Source organism: Pan paniscus, chromosome 1 (genome assembly GCF_029289425.2).
Source record: "Pan paniscus chromosome 1, NHGRI_mPanPan1-v2.0_pri, whole genome shotgun sequence".
NCBI lineage: Eukaryota > Metazoa > Chordata > Mammalia > Primates > Hominidae > Pan > Pan paniscus.
Genome location: NC_073249.2, coordinates 191,349,013 through 191,365,006, shown reverse-complemented (window position 1 = coordinate 191,365,006; position 15,994 = coordinate 191,349,013). Strand labels below are relative to the sequence as shown.

At 39.3% G+C, this 15,994-nt stretch overlaps 1 protein-coding gene across 7 annotated transcripts in view; it reads right to left on the bottom strand.

Annotated features, from left to right (window-relative positions):
• The window catches only part of KIAA0319L (KIAA0319 like), a 124,053-nt gene that overhangs the window by 46,280 nt on the left and 61,779 nt on the right, over window positions 1-15,994 (bottom strand). The gene's annotated exons all lie outside the window — the stretch shown is intronic.

The window sequence follows — 15,994 nt, the reverse complement described above, 5'->3', positions numbered from 1 at the left end:
CTGACAGCCATAAGCAAAGTGAGAGGCAAAAGTAATAGAAGATGAGCGGGAAAGATAGAGGCAAAGACCAGATGGAAAAAAGCATTACATGTTATTTTAAGAAACTAAGTAATGGTAAGCAATTTAAGGGTTGTATGCAAGGAAGTAACAAGGTCGGGTTTCTGTCTTACAAGTCATTTCTTAGCGTATGGGTTTGAAGAAGTAAGGCAATAGCAGGAATATCACTTAGAAGAGTACTGCTTTCATCCAAATGAGAAATAATGAGTAGCAAAACAAGGGTGGTGGTATGGATTTTTTAAAAATCAAATTCGGCCAGGTGTGGTGTCTCACACCTGTAATCCCAGCACTTTGAGAGGCCAAGACAGGTGGAACATTTGAGGTAAGGAGTTTGAGACCAGCCTGACCAACATGGTGAAACCCCATCTCTACTAAAAATACAAAATTTAGCTGGGCATGGTGGTACACGCCTGTAGTCCCAGCTACTCAGGAGGCTGAGGCACAAGAATCACTTGAACCCGAGAGGAGGCGGAGGCTGCAGTGAGCCGATATCATGCCACTGTACCTCAGCCTGGGCGACAGAGTGAAACTCTTGTCTCAAAAAAAAAAAATCAAATTGGTTGAAATATAATTCACATAAACTACACACATTTCAAGTATATAAGGTCAAAGTTTTGATAAATATATATACCCATGTAACCACAATTAAGAGAGAGAACATTTCTATCAGCCCCCAAAATTCATTCATGCCCCTTTATAATAAATCCCTGTCTCCATCTCTAGGCTCAGGAAACCACTGATTTGTTTGCTATCAAAGTGAGATTAGTTTGGGTTTTCTTGTATTTCATATAAAAGGAAGCATATACATACTATTTTTGTTTCTGGCTTTCACTCAACACGTTTTTGAAATTTATTCATGATATTGTGCATATCAGTAGTACATTCTTTTTTATTACTGAGTAGTTTCCCATTATAGAAATACACAAAAATTTGGTTTACATTTATCTACTGATGGAATTTTAAGTTGTTTTCCATTCTTAGTTATAAAAACTGCTATGAATGTTTAAGTATACATGTTTCTGTAAACATGTGTTCTAATTTATCTTAGGTAGTTACTTAGGAGAATTGCTGGTTATACATAAGTATATGTTTAACTTTGTAAGAAACTATGAACTGTTACCCAAAGTGGCTGTACATTTTATATTTCTACCAGCAACATATGAGAGTTCCAGTTGCTCTACAACTTCACCAACACTTGGTATTCCTGGTCTTTTTATTTTTTGTCATTCTAGTGGTTATAAAGTGATATATCACTGATGACTTTCCTGATGACTAATAATATTGAGCATATTTTCTGTGCTTATTGACCATTTTTTCTTTGAAGAGGCAAAGAGGTAAAGTTTATCCAAATTTTTACCCCCCCTTTTTAAAGCTTTATTAAGGTATAATTGACATACAATAAATTGAACATACATAAAATGTACAATTTGATAAATTTTTATGTATGTATACACATTTGAAACCACCAGTACAATCAAGCTAATGCATATCCATCACTTCCAAAGATTCCTCATGCTCCTTTGTAATGCCTTCTCCTCCCCACCCTAAGCAACCATTCTGCTGTTTCTTTTTTTTTTTTTTTTTTTGAGATGGAGTCTTGCTCTGTCGCCCAGGCTGGAGTGCAGTGGCGCGATCTCGGCTCACTCCAAGCTCCACCTCCCGGGTTCATGCCATTCTCCTGCCTCAGCCTCCTGAGTAGCTGGGACTACAGGCGCCCGCCACCATGCCCAGCTAATTTTTTGTATTTTTAGTAGCGATGGGGTTTCACCGTGTTAGCCAGGATGGTCTCAATCTCCTGACCTCGTGATCCACCTGCCTTGGCCTCCCAAAGTGCTGGGATTACAGGCGTGAGCCACCACGCCCGGCCTGCTTTCTGTTTCTATAGTTTGCATTTCCTAAAAGATTCTATAAATGGAATCACAAAGTAAGTACCCTTTTTTTTGAGAGGGGCAGTCTGGCTTATTTCACTCAGAAAAATTATTTTGTATGAATAACAAAATATACACAAAATGTTTTGTGTATCAATTCATTTCTTAGCATTGCTAAGTAGTTTTCTGCTTTATATTATATACTATAATTTGTTTATTCATTCACCTATAGATGAACGTTTGGGTTTATTCTAGCTTTTGGCTATTACAAATCAAGCTGTTATAACCACTCATCTACAGGTCTTTTTTTTTTTTTTTTTGAGATGGAGTTTCGCTCTTGTTGCCCAGGCTGGAGTGCAGTGGCGCAATCTCGGTTCACCACAACCTCCGCCTCCCAGGTTCAAGCGATTCTCCTGCCTCAGCCTCCCGAGTAGCTGGGATTACAGGCATGTGCCACCACGCCCAGCTAGTTTTGTATTTTTAGTAGAGACTGGGTTTCTCCATGTTGGTCAGGCTGGTCTTGAACTCCAGACCTCAAGCGATCCACCCACCTCAGCCTCCCAAAGTGCTGGGATTACAGGTGTAAGCCACTGCGCCCAGGCTCTACAAGTCTTTATATGGACATGTCCTTTTATTTCTCTTAGGTAAATACTAATAAATAGAACCCCCGATCAATGTACCTTTAACTGTTTCAAGAAACTGCCAAACCATTTTCGGAAGTTGTTATGACATAATATAGTACCACCACCAGTGTATTTCAGTTATCATATAATCTTGACAGAATTTGGTGTGGAAATCTTTTTAATTTTAGCCATTCGAGGTATGTAGTGGTATCTCACTGTGGTTGTAATTTACATTTTCCTAGTGATTAGCGACATTGAACATGTTTTTATGTATTTATCGGACACCTGTATAACCTCTTTGGTGGACTATCTGTTCAAATCTTTTGCCTGCTTTTTAAAATGGGTTACTAGTTTTCTAATCAAGTTACAAGAGCTCATTTATTTCTATAAATGAGTCCTTTGTCAGACATATAATTTGCAAATGTTTTCTCAGTCTGTATCTTGCTTTTTCGTTTTGTTAGTGTTAGCTTTTCATTAACAAAAATTTGTAAATTTGATAAATACAAATGATAATGTATTTATCATTTGTTTCTTTTACAGTTCATGCTTTCAGTGACATGGCTAAGAAATCTTTGCCAAAGCAAGATCACAAAAATGTTCTCCTGGGTTCTCTTCCGTAAGTTTTATAGCTTTTACTCTTAAATTTAGATCTATGATCCATTTTGAGTTGATTTTCCTCTAGAGGTAAGGGTCAAGGTTCATGTTTTTACATATCATTATCTAATTGTTCTAGCACCATTTGTTGAAAAGATTATCCCTTCCCCACTGAACTGCACTGGCACATCAATGGACCATATAGGTGTGGGTCTATTTCTGGACTCTATATTATGTTCCATTAACTTAATCTAGTTTTATACCAATACCACTGCCTTGATTACTGTGGCTATACAGTAAGTCTTCTAGCTAGATAGTTTAAGTCCTCCAACTCTATTGTTCTTTTTCAAAATCATTTTGATCATTCTAGATCCCCATCTGTATAACATGGTTATATTTGTTTCCTAGAGCTGCCATAATGAATTACTATAAACTTTGTGGCTTAAAACAATAGAAATTCATTCTCTCACAGTTCTGGAGGCCAGAAGTCTGAAATCAAGGTGTTGGCAGGGCCATACTGCCTCTGAAGGCCCTAGAGGAGAATCTTTCTTTGCCTCTTCTAGCTCCCGGAGGCTCTTAGCATTCCTTGGCTTGCGGCAACGTAACTCTACTCTTCACGTGGCCTTCTTCCGTGTCTGTGCAGATGGATCCAAAGCTCCCCCTCCTTTCTCTTGTATAAAGACACCAGTCATTATATTAAGGGCCCACCCTAAATACAGGATGATTTCATCTGGAGATTCTCAACTAATTACATCTGCCAAGACCCTATTCCCAAATAAGGTCACATGCTGAGGTTCCAGATGGACATGAATGGGGGGAGGGGAGGACATCATTACTTATTTCTCATATTCTTCTCAGCAGAGTTTTGTAGTTTTCAGTATACAGTTTTTGCACATATTTTGTTAAGTTTATGCCTAAGTGTTTCATGTCTTTGGGTGTTACACATTTTTAAAAACTTCAAGCTAGGTATGGTGGTGCACACCTGGAGTTCCAGCTACTTGAGAGGCTGAGGGAGGATTGCTTGAATCCAGAAGTTCAAGGCCAGCCTAGGCAACATAGTGGGACCCCTATCTCTAAAATAAATAAATAATAAAACTTCAATTCCCAATTATTCATTGCTAATATAGAAACACAAGTGATTTCTGTGTATTGCCCTTATATCCTGCAATCTTGCTAACTTTACTTAATAGTTCCAGTCGCTTTTATGCAGATTCTTTAGAATTTTCTAGAAATAATCCAATCATCTGTGAATAAAGGCAGTTTTGCTTCTTCATTTCCAATCTCTATTTCTTTCATTTCTTTTTCTTGCATTATAATTGGCTAGGACCTCTACTACAATATTGACCAAATGTGGTTAGAGCCACTTCCCTATTTGTTAAGTAACTGTCATCTCATTTTCCTTTAAACCTTTGAACACGATTTAAGTTTTTAATCATATTTTTTTAACAGCTATTTTGAAGTCTCTGCTAAATCTAATAGCTGGGCCTATTCAGAAATCATTTCTATCAATGACTTTTTTTTCCCTGAGCATGGGTTGCACCTTCCTGATTTTTCCTTGCATGTCTTATAATATCTGGTTGAAAACTAGAGGCTTCAGATAATCTACTGGAGTAGCTATCGATTGTTTTATTTACCTGATGGGCTATTGATTGTTTTTAATAACTTGCCTATACTTAAACTGCAAAATCTAATTCTCCCATAGTATGTTGTGACTGATGCTCTGCTCAGTTTTTTTTTCTTGTTTTTATTTTAGCCTGGGTTTCTAGGGCAGCCTATGCCTGCATCATTTAGTAGTCAGACAATGATCTGGGCAGGGGTTGCTCATAGACCTCAAACCCATAAAGCTTTGCCATCTGCCAATCTATCTGTGTATTGCCTGAGGAATGCATTCAAAGTTACAGCCAGTTCTCAAGTCCCCTTTAATTTTTACTTTTTATTGGGTTCCCTTGGGTCCCTCCTGCACATGCAGGTAACTTCCCTATCAGCCAGAGATATGTGGAGAGCTTATCGTAGCCCTTCTATGGCTCTCTTATTTTCAAGATCTTCCCATTTAGTTTCTGGCAGGTCCACCATCTACTCCAACAGGTACTGCAACCTTCAGCTAGCAAAGCTGTGGATTCTCTCCATTCATTCTCAACCAAGTTTGCCACTTTTAGTTGGCAAAGCTGTGAGTTTTCACCTGTCCCACATTAAGTCTACCCCCTCTGGCAGAAAATTTGCTAGTGTTATTTATTTATTTTTTTTCCTTTTCAATTGAGATGGGGTCTCACTATGTTGAGTTCCAGGCTGGTTGGAACTCCCGAGGCTCAAGCAGTCCTCCTACCTCAGCCTCCCTGTAGCCGAAATTACAGGCATGTGCCACTGCACTCTGGCTCCTTAAGATATTAGTTTTCATGTTCAGCCACACACTGGTAAAACTACAATTCTTGTCACCAGAGCTGAGTAACGGAGGTAAGGACAGATGGGAAACATTCCAAGAAGACCACAGACTTCCACTGTACCTACTCAAAGTATTACCAGCCTTTTAAGAATAAATTCTTAGGCTGGGGTGTTGTGGCTCAAGCCAGCACTTTGAGATGCCGAGGCAGGAGGATCACTTGAGCCCACGAGTTTTTCAAGAACCTAGGCAACATAGTGAGACCCCGTGTCTACAAAAAATATAAAAAGTTAGCTGGGCGTGGTGGTGCGCACTTGTAATCCCAGCTACTTGGGAGGCTGAGGTGGGAGGATGGCTCATGCCAGGGAAGTCAAGGCTGCAGTGAGCCATGATCACACCAACCTGGATGACAGAGTAAGACCCTGTCTCAAGAAAAAAAAAAAAAAAAAAAGAATAAGTTTTTCTCAATTTGTTTCTGCTTCTATTTTATTTCTAGATATGTTAAAAATATTTGGTTTTAACAATTTTGCCCAGTTTTATACTTGTTTTTTACACGAAAACTACAGATCCCTTCTTGCTGCCATTTTGTAAGCCCCCTTGTTTCTATTTTCCCATTTTTAACATTTCTTTTCTGAAATTCTTCATCTGTTTACTCATTGAAACTATTTTCTGGCCCAATACAGTAGCTCACACCTGTAATCCTAGCATACTGGGAGGCCGAGGTGGGAGGATTGCTCAAGGCCAGAAGTTCAAGATCAGCCTGCACAACATAGCGAGGCTCCATTTCTACAAAAAAAAAAAAAAAAAAAAAAAAAAAAATTTATAATTAGCTGGGAGTGGTGACACACCCCTGTAGGCCTAGCTACATAGGAAGCTGGGTTGGCAGGATCACTTGAGCCCACGAGTTTGAGGCTGCAGTAAGCCAAGACAGCACTACTGCACTCCAGCCTGGGCAACAGAATGAGACCCAAAAAAACAAAAACAAAACAAACATTTTCCTTTAATTATCTGAACATACATATGATAGCTACTTTGAAGTCTGACTACTATCTCCAACATCTGAGTCAACTTGGAGCCACCTTCTATTGACTGCCTTTTTTTCCCTGCATATGGATCACCCTTTCCTGTTCCTGTGCATGTCTGGTAATTTTTGGTTTAACGTTGGACATTCTGATACATGTAGTGACTCTGGATTCTACAATATTTTCCTTGGGATTACTGGGGGAGGTTTTCCTAGTAGACAAATAACCTCCCTGGACTGAACTGTAGACTTTGCTCCTTACAGTGTTCAACAACTGATATCTCTGTGTAGTTCTCACAGCTTTTTTTAAAGACAGTCTTGCTCTGTTGCTCAGGCTGGAGTACAACGGTGTGATCTTCTCAGCTCACTGCAACCTCTGCCTCCTGGCTTCAAGTGATTCTCGTGCCTCAGCCTCCCTAGTAGCTGGAATTAAAGGCATGCACCACCACACCGAGCTAATTTTTGTATTTTTAGTAGAGACGGGGTTTCGCCATGTTGGCCAGGCTGGTCTCTAACTCCTGGCCTCAAGTGATCCACCTGCCTTGGCCTCCCAAAGTGCTGGCATAAGGCACCACGCCCGGCCTGGCCACTACAGGTCTGCCTGTGTAACTGATAATTGACCAAGAATTTGGCCAGAGATTTTACTCAGATTTGGGGCCTGTTCTCATTGTACTGTCTTTGTTTCTGGGGATTCCTCCCTAACTTTTCAGCCTTAAGATTACGTCCACTGATACCTCAAGTCCATAGGACTTCATATGTCTGCCACCTGGTTCCCCATGGTTGGAGAATGCATTCAATTTTAAAAAGCAGCAAACTCACGAAGTTCACCTTGTGTAGATTCTGTCTTTCAAAGACAGAACTCTAATCTCTGCCTCCCTAATCTCTGCCTGCTTTTTCACCAGGCCTCATGGAGTCTGCCCATGCAGGTGTAGTTTAGAGGTACATCCAGGGATTTTAGCAGAGTTCACAGTCAGGTTATGGGGGTCACCCTCTTCTGTGGTTTTCTCACTTTCAAGCCCTCCTGCTAAATTTTCAGATGCTTTTTCTATCATGAACTCTGTTTTTGCCACCATAAGAAAGTAAGGCTGGAGTTTTCCACTGCCACTTTCCTCTGCTGTGGGAGTTGTTGAATGCCCTCAGGAAAAATTTTTTTTAAGCTGCAAATTCACAATTCTTATCACTCCCAGTTGCCATTTTTCAAAAGTAAGCGCTCCTCTAGCTTCTACCTGCTTTTGGAACCTTTCCAGTTCCTTTTAATACATTTGTTTATAGATTTTCTAATATTATCTGTGGGAAGGTTTCAGAGACTACTTCACTCTGCCACCATTACTGGAAATTCCTCCTGTGGGATGGATTTTAAAATATTAAGAATCTAATATTTATGGAGCTGTAATAGATCTGGGGTTTGGGGAAGAGTCTGAGATGACACCCATGTTTCTAGCCTGAGTGAGGGACTGACTACAGTAGTGTCAAAAACGAAATAGACTACAGAAGAGCAACTTTAAGGAAATTACAGGAAGTTATGTTTTAGACAAATTGAAGCTAAAATACCTCTGGGAAATTCAAACAGAAACTAAGATTTGGAATCATGCTCCTAAAGCCATGGGAGTGGATGAACTACGACAGGAAGAACATGTAAATAAAAGAAATAGTAATCAAAGAATAGAACATTTAGGAATACAAAGGCTGTAAGCTGATAAAAGGACCAACAAAATTGACTAAGAAGGAATCATCAGGAAGAAGGAAAAGGACCAGGAATGTGTGGTCCCCAAAGAAAGAAGGGACAATTGCAACCAGTATGAAATAATGCAGATGGGGCCAATCAAATAAAGACTGAAAAGAATACACTGCAATCAGCAACTGTGAAGTCACTGGTGACCCTGGCAAGAGTAGCTTCAGTGGAAACCAAATTCCACATGGCTGAGGATTAGATGTAAGTGAATAAAGAAGAGACAGCAAGTGCAGACTACCTTTGATATTTCTAGATAAAAAGGAAGAGAGACAAACGAATGGTAGCTAAAGATGCAAGGAGACAAGATCAAGGACATATTTGCAAGTATCAAGTTTGAACAATGAGCATCAAGTTCTGAGACTGAAAACTTAATGATAGAGTTGAGTATTATGCAAATATTTAGGAGAGCATCTGGGTCCAAACTTGGGAAGTAAATATCAGAGAAGGCTTCAAAAAGAAGTAAAGCCTGGGAAGACTAAGTAGTAGTTAGGTAGGTGAATGCCACAAGGTAAAAAAACAAAACAAAAACAAAAAAAACATGGTGGACTTTCTGTTCCAGTCAAGAAGAAGTAACAGCAAGATTTATCCTTCTGAAAAAAATTTAAAAACCAGACCAAATATATTAAACAATGGCTTTCAAGACACCAGACATCAGGTGATAAAAAACAGTGATCCCTAAGAAATGAAAAACAAGTAAGATCAACCCTATGATTGCCCCAGCTTACTGTCTAGAAAATGTTTTTGAGCCATGGCACAGGAAGAAGAAATCCAAGCACAGACCAGCAGTCTTTCTGAGGTGAAGAGCTGAGCTGGAAGTCTGGGAAAGAAGAGTGCTATACAGAGACAGAACTCTGAAAATTTGAAGGAGACCCCCTTAAGTACTCAAGGGAATACTGATAATCAGATGTATATGGAGAAACTACAGAGGGTCAGGGAAAAACTAACCTGTATTCTTTGTTTTGTTTCTTTGGGGTTTTTTTTTTTGAGATGGAGTCTCACTCTGTCACCCAGGCTGGGGTGCAGTGGTGCAATCTCCACTCACTGTAACCTCTGCCTCCCAGGTTCAAGCGATTCTCCTGCCTCAGCCTCCCAAATAGCTGAGATTACAGGCGCCTGCCACTGTGCCCGGCTAATTTTTGTATTTTGAGTAGAGAAAGGGTTTCACCATGTTGGCCAGGTTGGTCTCGAACTCCTGACCTTAAGTGATCTGCGCGCCTCAGCCTCCCAAACTGCTGGATTACAGGCATGAGCCACCATGCCTGGCTTTTGTTTGTTTCTGAGACAGGGTCTCACTCTATCACCCAGGCTGGAGTGCCATGACGCGATCTTGGCTCACTGCAGCCTCGACCTCCCAGGCTGAAGCAATCCTCCTACCTCAGCCCCCCAAGTAGCTTTTTGTACTTTTTACAGAGATAAGGTTTTGCCATGTTGCCTAGGCTGCCCTGTAGTTCTCTTGATTACAGAGAAAAGTACTCAAGTTTAGATGGGTAAGAAATAGTACCTATTCCACAAAGCTAGAATGGAAAACTTTGTAATTCATAGGGCATCAGTTAAAGTACTAATAAAAGTCCTACTTTAGTAGGATAGAAAAATTAACCCTAGACTAAATGCAGCCCCGGACTCACATGACAAAGCTTAAAAGCAAGACTCAAAAGTATCACTGTTTGCAAATAATTTAACCACAGTCCAGAACAAAGCTCAAGAATACTCATAGTGATACAAAAATATCCAACACCCCAGTAGGTAAAATTTACAATGTCTAGCATTTAATCTGAAATAACCAGACATGCAAAGAAGCAGGAAAATAAATACTATAATGAGAAAAAAAAATGTAAATCAATTAAAACTGATCCAGAAATAACAGAGATGACAGAACTGGTAGATAGGTATATTAAAATAAGTATTATGATTATATTTCTATGTTTAAGAAGTTATAGGAAAGGTTATAAGACATAAAAAAGACCTCATATCAAACTTTTAATATAAATATTACAATGTTTGATATTAAAGAAAATACACTTGATATGTTTTGGCTCTGTGTCCCCATCCAAATCTCATGTTGAATTGTAATTTCCAATGTTGGGGAAGGGACATAGTGGGAGGTGACTGGATCATGAAGGTGGATTTCCCCTTCCTGTTCTCATGATAGTGAGTGAGTTCTCATGAGATCTGATGGTTTAAAAGTGTGTGGCACTTCCCACTTGACTCTCTCTTTCCTGCATGTGAAGATTGTGCTGCTTCCCCTTTGCCTTCCACCATGATTGTAAGTTTCCTGAGGCTTCCCAGCCATGCTTCCTGTACAGTCTGCAGAACTGTGAGTCAATTAAACCTCTTTTCTTCATCAATTACCCAGTCTCACATAGTTCTTTATAGCAATGTGAGAACAGACTAATGCAATACTGTAGGAATTTAATGGCAGATTAAACAATGCAGAAGAAAAGATTAGTAACCTTAAAGAATTTCAATAGAAACTACTCAAAATGAAACACAGAGACGAAAAAAGACTGAAAATAAACGAATGGGGCATCAGCAAACTGTGAAATAAATTCAAGTGGTCCCAAAGGGAGAGGGACAGAAAAATATTTGAATAATTGTCAATAATTTCCCAAATTTGAAGAAAACTATAAACCCACATTCTAATCCAGATTAAAGTTCAACAAGCCCCAAGCACATGAAACATAAAATTACGCCATAGAATAACATAATCAAATCGCTTAAAACAGTGGTAAGGAGAAAATTATATAAGCAGCCAGAGAAAAAAGAAACATGATATATGTGGAACAAAGATAAAAACTAGAGCAGATATCTCAACTGAAACAATGCAAGCTAGAAGACATTGACACGGTATCTCGAAAGTACTGAAAGCAAAAAAAAAACCTGTCAACTTAGATTTGTTTAAACAGGGAAAATATTAAATGTAATATTTTAAAAAAAGGATTAGCGCAGAAATCAATAAAATAGAAAACAGAAAAACAATAGAGAAAAACGAATAAAACCAAACATGGTTCTTTGAGAAACATTAACTAGTCTAATCAGGAGAAATGAGACAGCAAGAGCCAGAGCCAGAGCAAGAGACAAGAAGACACAAATGACCAATATGAGGAATGAGAGAGACGATGTAACTAAAGGTTCTACAGATGTTAAAAGGACAGTAAAAGACTATAATGAACTTTATGCAAATAAATTTGACTAATGGCATGAAATGCATAAATTCCTTGAAAGACACAATCTGCCAAAGCTCACTCAAGAAGAAAGAGACAGCCTACATAGCAATGTATCTATCACATAAATTGAATTTCTAGTTTAAAACTTTTCACAAAGAAAATTCGAAGTACAGATGGTTCACTGGAGAATTATATTTAACATTTAAGGAATAAATAATACCAATTCTACACAAACCCTCCAGAAAACTGAAGAAAAGGAAAAACTCCTCAACTCATTCTATGAGGCCAGCCAATAAACAGATGTAAAAATTCATGACAAAAATTTGATAAATCAAATATAAAAATACATCAAAATAATAATATCATGACCAAGCTGGGCGCGGAGGCTCACGTCTGTAATCCCAGCACTTTGGGAAGCTGAGGCAGGTGGATCACAAGGTCAGGAGTTCAAGACCAGCCTGACCAATATGGTGAAACCCCGTCTCTACTAAAAATATAAAAATTAGCTGGGTGTGGTGGCATGCGCCTGTAGTCCCAGCTACTCAGGAGGCTGAGGCAGGAGAATCGCTTGAACCCAGGAGGTGGAGGTTGCAGTGAGCCAAGATCAAGCCACTGCATTCCAGCCTGGGTGACAGAGCAACACTCTGTCTCAAAAAATAATAAATAAATTAATAATAATAATAATATCATGACCAAGCGGGGTTTACTCCAGGAATGTAAGGTTGGTTTAACATTTGAAATCAATCATATTATTCACCATATTAACATACTAAAAACAAAAAAAATCATCTCAATAGATGCAGAAAAAGCATTTGACAAAATCCATCAATTATTCCTGATAAAAACTCAGATCAAACTAGGAATAGAAAAATTCCCTACAGCTGATGAAAGGTATCTTCAAAAAACCTACAGCTAACATCAGACTTATAGCTGACTTACAGACTTGTTGCTTTCAAAAAACCTACAGCTAACATGTAGACTTTCGCCACTTGGATTCAACACTGTATTGGAGGCCTGGCATGGCGGCTCACATCTGTAATCCCAGCACACTGGGAGGCTAAGGTAGGAAGATTGCTTGAAGCCAGGAGTTCCACACCAGCCCGGACAACAAAGCAAGAGCTCATCTCCACAAAAAGTAAAAATATATAAAAAACATTGTAGTGGAAGTTCTAGCCAGGGCAATAAGGCAAGAAAAAGAAATAAGAGGCATCCAGGTTGGAGAAGAAGTAAAGCTGTCTTTATTTATAGACAACATGATTATATATAGAGAAAATCCTATGGAATCTATAAAAAATGCTAACAGAATGAATAAATAAGTTTAGCAAGATTACAAGATACAAGACCAATATACAAAAAGTAATTGTATTCCTATATACCAGCAACAAACAATCAGACACTGGGTTCTTTAAAAACATCAAATATAATAGCATCAAATATATGAAATACACAAATATATATACCTACTATGTACGTACCCACTAAACATTTTTTTAATGAAATATGGATCTGACAAAAGATGTGCAAGATCTCTGTTGGAGGAGGAGGTGCAAAAAAATAAAAATAAAGATGTGCAAGATCTGTACACTAGCTGGGTGCCAGTGTACAGATCTTGCACATTTTTAGATTTTTTTAGAATTACAGATAAACCTGATAAAAGACTGCAAGATCTGTACACCGGTGCCCAGCTGGTATACATGTCTTTCTTGCACATCTTTCATCAGATTTATCCGTAATCCTAGCACTTTGGGAGGCCGAGGCAGGTGGATCGCTTAAACTCAGGAGTTGGAGACCAGCCTGGGCAACATGGTGAAGCAACAACTCTAAAAAAAATTAGCCAGATGTAGGAGTACACATTTGTAGTCCCAGCTAGTTGGGGCGCTGAGGCAGGAGGATCACTTGAGCCCAGGAGGTCATGGCTGCAGAGAGCCGAGATCACGCCACTGCACTCCAGCCTGGGTGACAAAGTGAGACCCTATCTCAAACAAACAAACAAACAAACAAACAAAAAGATCTGTACACCAAAACTACAACACGTCACTGAGAAAAATTATAGATTATTTAATTAAATGGAGAGATACACTGTGCTCATGGGTCTGAAAATCCAACATTATTATTAGGCTGTTGAGTTTCTCCAAATTGATCTACATTCCCAATACAATCCCCTGAAAATTCCAGAAGACTTTTTAAAAAGAAACTGACAAGATAATTCTAAAATTTATAAGGACATGCAAAAAACCTAAAATGAGCAATTTTGATCAAGAACAAAGTTTTAAACATCATCTGATTTAAACATATATTACAGCCGGGCTCAATGGCTCACACCTGTAATCCCAGCACTTTGGGAGGCCGAGAAAGGTGGATCACGAGGTCAGAAGTTCAAGACCAGCCTGGCCAACATAATGAAACCCCATCTCTACTAAAAAATACAAAAAATTAGCCGGGCATGGTGGTGGGCGCCTGTCATCCCAGCTACTCGAGAGGCTGAGGCAGGAGAATCGCTTGAACCCGGGAGGCGGAGGTTGCAGTAAGCCAAGATCGCGCCATTGCAGTCCAGCCCGGGCAACAGTGTGAGACTCCGTCTCAAAAAATAAATAAATAAAAATAAAAAATAAAATAAAATAAACATATATTACAAAGCTAGAGTTAGGCCGGGTGTGGTGGCTCACGCCTATAATCCCAGCAGCTTGGGAGGCTGAGGTAGGTGGATTGCTTGAGTCCAGGAGTTTGAGACCAGCCTGGGCAACATAGTGAAACCCCATCTCCGCTAAAATAACAAAGGGAAAAAAAAAAAAAAACTAGCAGGCATGGTGGTGCATGCCTATAGTCCTAGCTACTTGGGAGGCTGAAGTGGGAGAATCACCTGAGCCTGGAAGGTCAAGGCTGCAGTGGGCCAAGACTGTACCACTGCACTCCAACTGAGCAACCACAGTGAGACCCTGTCTCAAAAAAGAAAGCTACAGTTATCAAGACAGTGTGGAACTCATGTCAATATAGGCAAACAGATAAATGGGACCAAACAGTGTAGAGAAGCAGACCTATAAACATACGCTTAATTGATTTTCAACAAAGGTAAAACGGCAATTCAGTGTAGAAAGGATGGAAAAAATACGGTCCTAAAACAACTGGATATTCATATGCCAAAAAAAAAATTCCATCCATAGCTCTCACAATGTACAAAATAACCCTAGACCTAAATGTAAAACCTAAACTTATGAAACTTTTATAGCCAGGTGCGGTGGCTCATGCCTGTAATCCCAGCACTTTGAGAGGACGAGGCAGGTGGATCACCCGAGGTCAGGAGTTTGAGACCAGCCTGGCCAACATGGTAAAACCCCATCTCTACTAAAAATACAAAAATTAACCAGGCGTGGTGGTGCACACCTGTAGTCCCAGCTACTTGGGAGGGTGAGGCAGAAAAATCGCTTGAACCTGGGAGATGGAGGTTGCAGTGAGCCGAGATCATGCCACTGCACTCCAGCCCAGGTGAGACTCTGCCTCAAAAATTAAAAAATAAATAAAATTATGAATCTTTCAGAAGAAAACTTAGGAGAAAATCTCAGATACAACACCAAAAACACAATCCATAATAGAAATATTAATAAACCAGACTTCATCAAAATTAATATCTGCTCTTTGAAAGACACTGCTAAGAGAATGAAAAGATAAGTTACAGACTGGGAGAGAATATTTGCAAATCACATATCTGAGAAAGAGCTTGTATGCAGAAAATATATATGTAAGAAAATAACACAGTTTTGTTTGTTTGGTTTTTGTTTGTTTGTTTGTTGTTGTTTTTCTAAGATAGGGTCTCACTCTGTCACCCAGGCTAGAGTGTGGTGGCATGATCAAAGCTCACTGCAGCCTCAACCTCCCAGGCTCAAGCAATTCTCCTGCCTCAGCCTCCTGAATAACTGAGACTACAAGTGTGCACCACCACACCCAGATAATTTTTTCCACTTTTTAAAAATGGGGAAAAATATTAACACTCTACAAAAAAAAAAAAAATGAATGGCAAATAAGCACACAAAAAATATTCAACATCATTAGTCATTAGGAAAATGCAAATCAAAACCACAATGAGATTCAATTAAACACCTATTACAATGTATAAAATTAAAAAGATTCACCATACCAAGTGTTAGCAAGAATGTGGAGCAACTGGAAATTTGATACATTAATCACGGAAATGTAAAACGGTACAACCACTTTGGAAAACACTTGGGCAGTTTGATAAAAAGTTAAATATACCCATACAATATAGGCCGGTTACGGTGGCTCACGCCTGTAATCCCAACACTTTGGGAGGTCGAAGTGGGTATATCACTTGAGGTCAGGGGTTTGATACCAGCCTGGCCAACATGGTGAAACCCTGTCTCTACTAAAAATACAAAAATTAGCCGGGGATGGTGGCAGGTGCCTGTAATCCCAGCTACTCAGGAGACTGAGGCAGGAGAATCTCTTAAACCCAGGAAGCGGAAGTTGTAGTGAGCTGAGATGGTGCCAGTGCACTCTAGCCTGGGTGACACAGTGAGACTCCGTCTCAAAAAAATAAAAAATA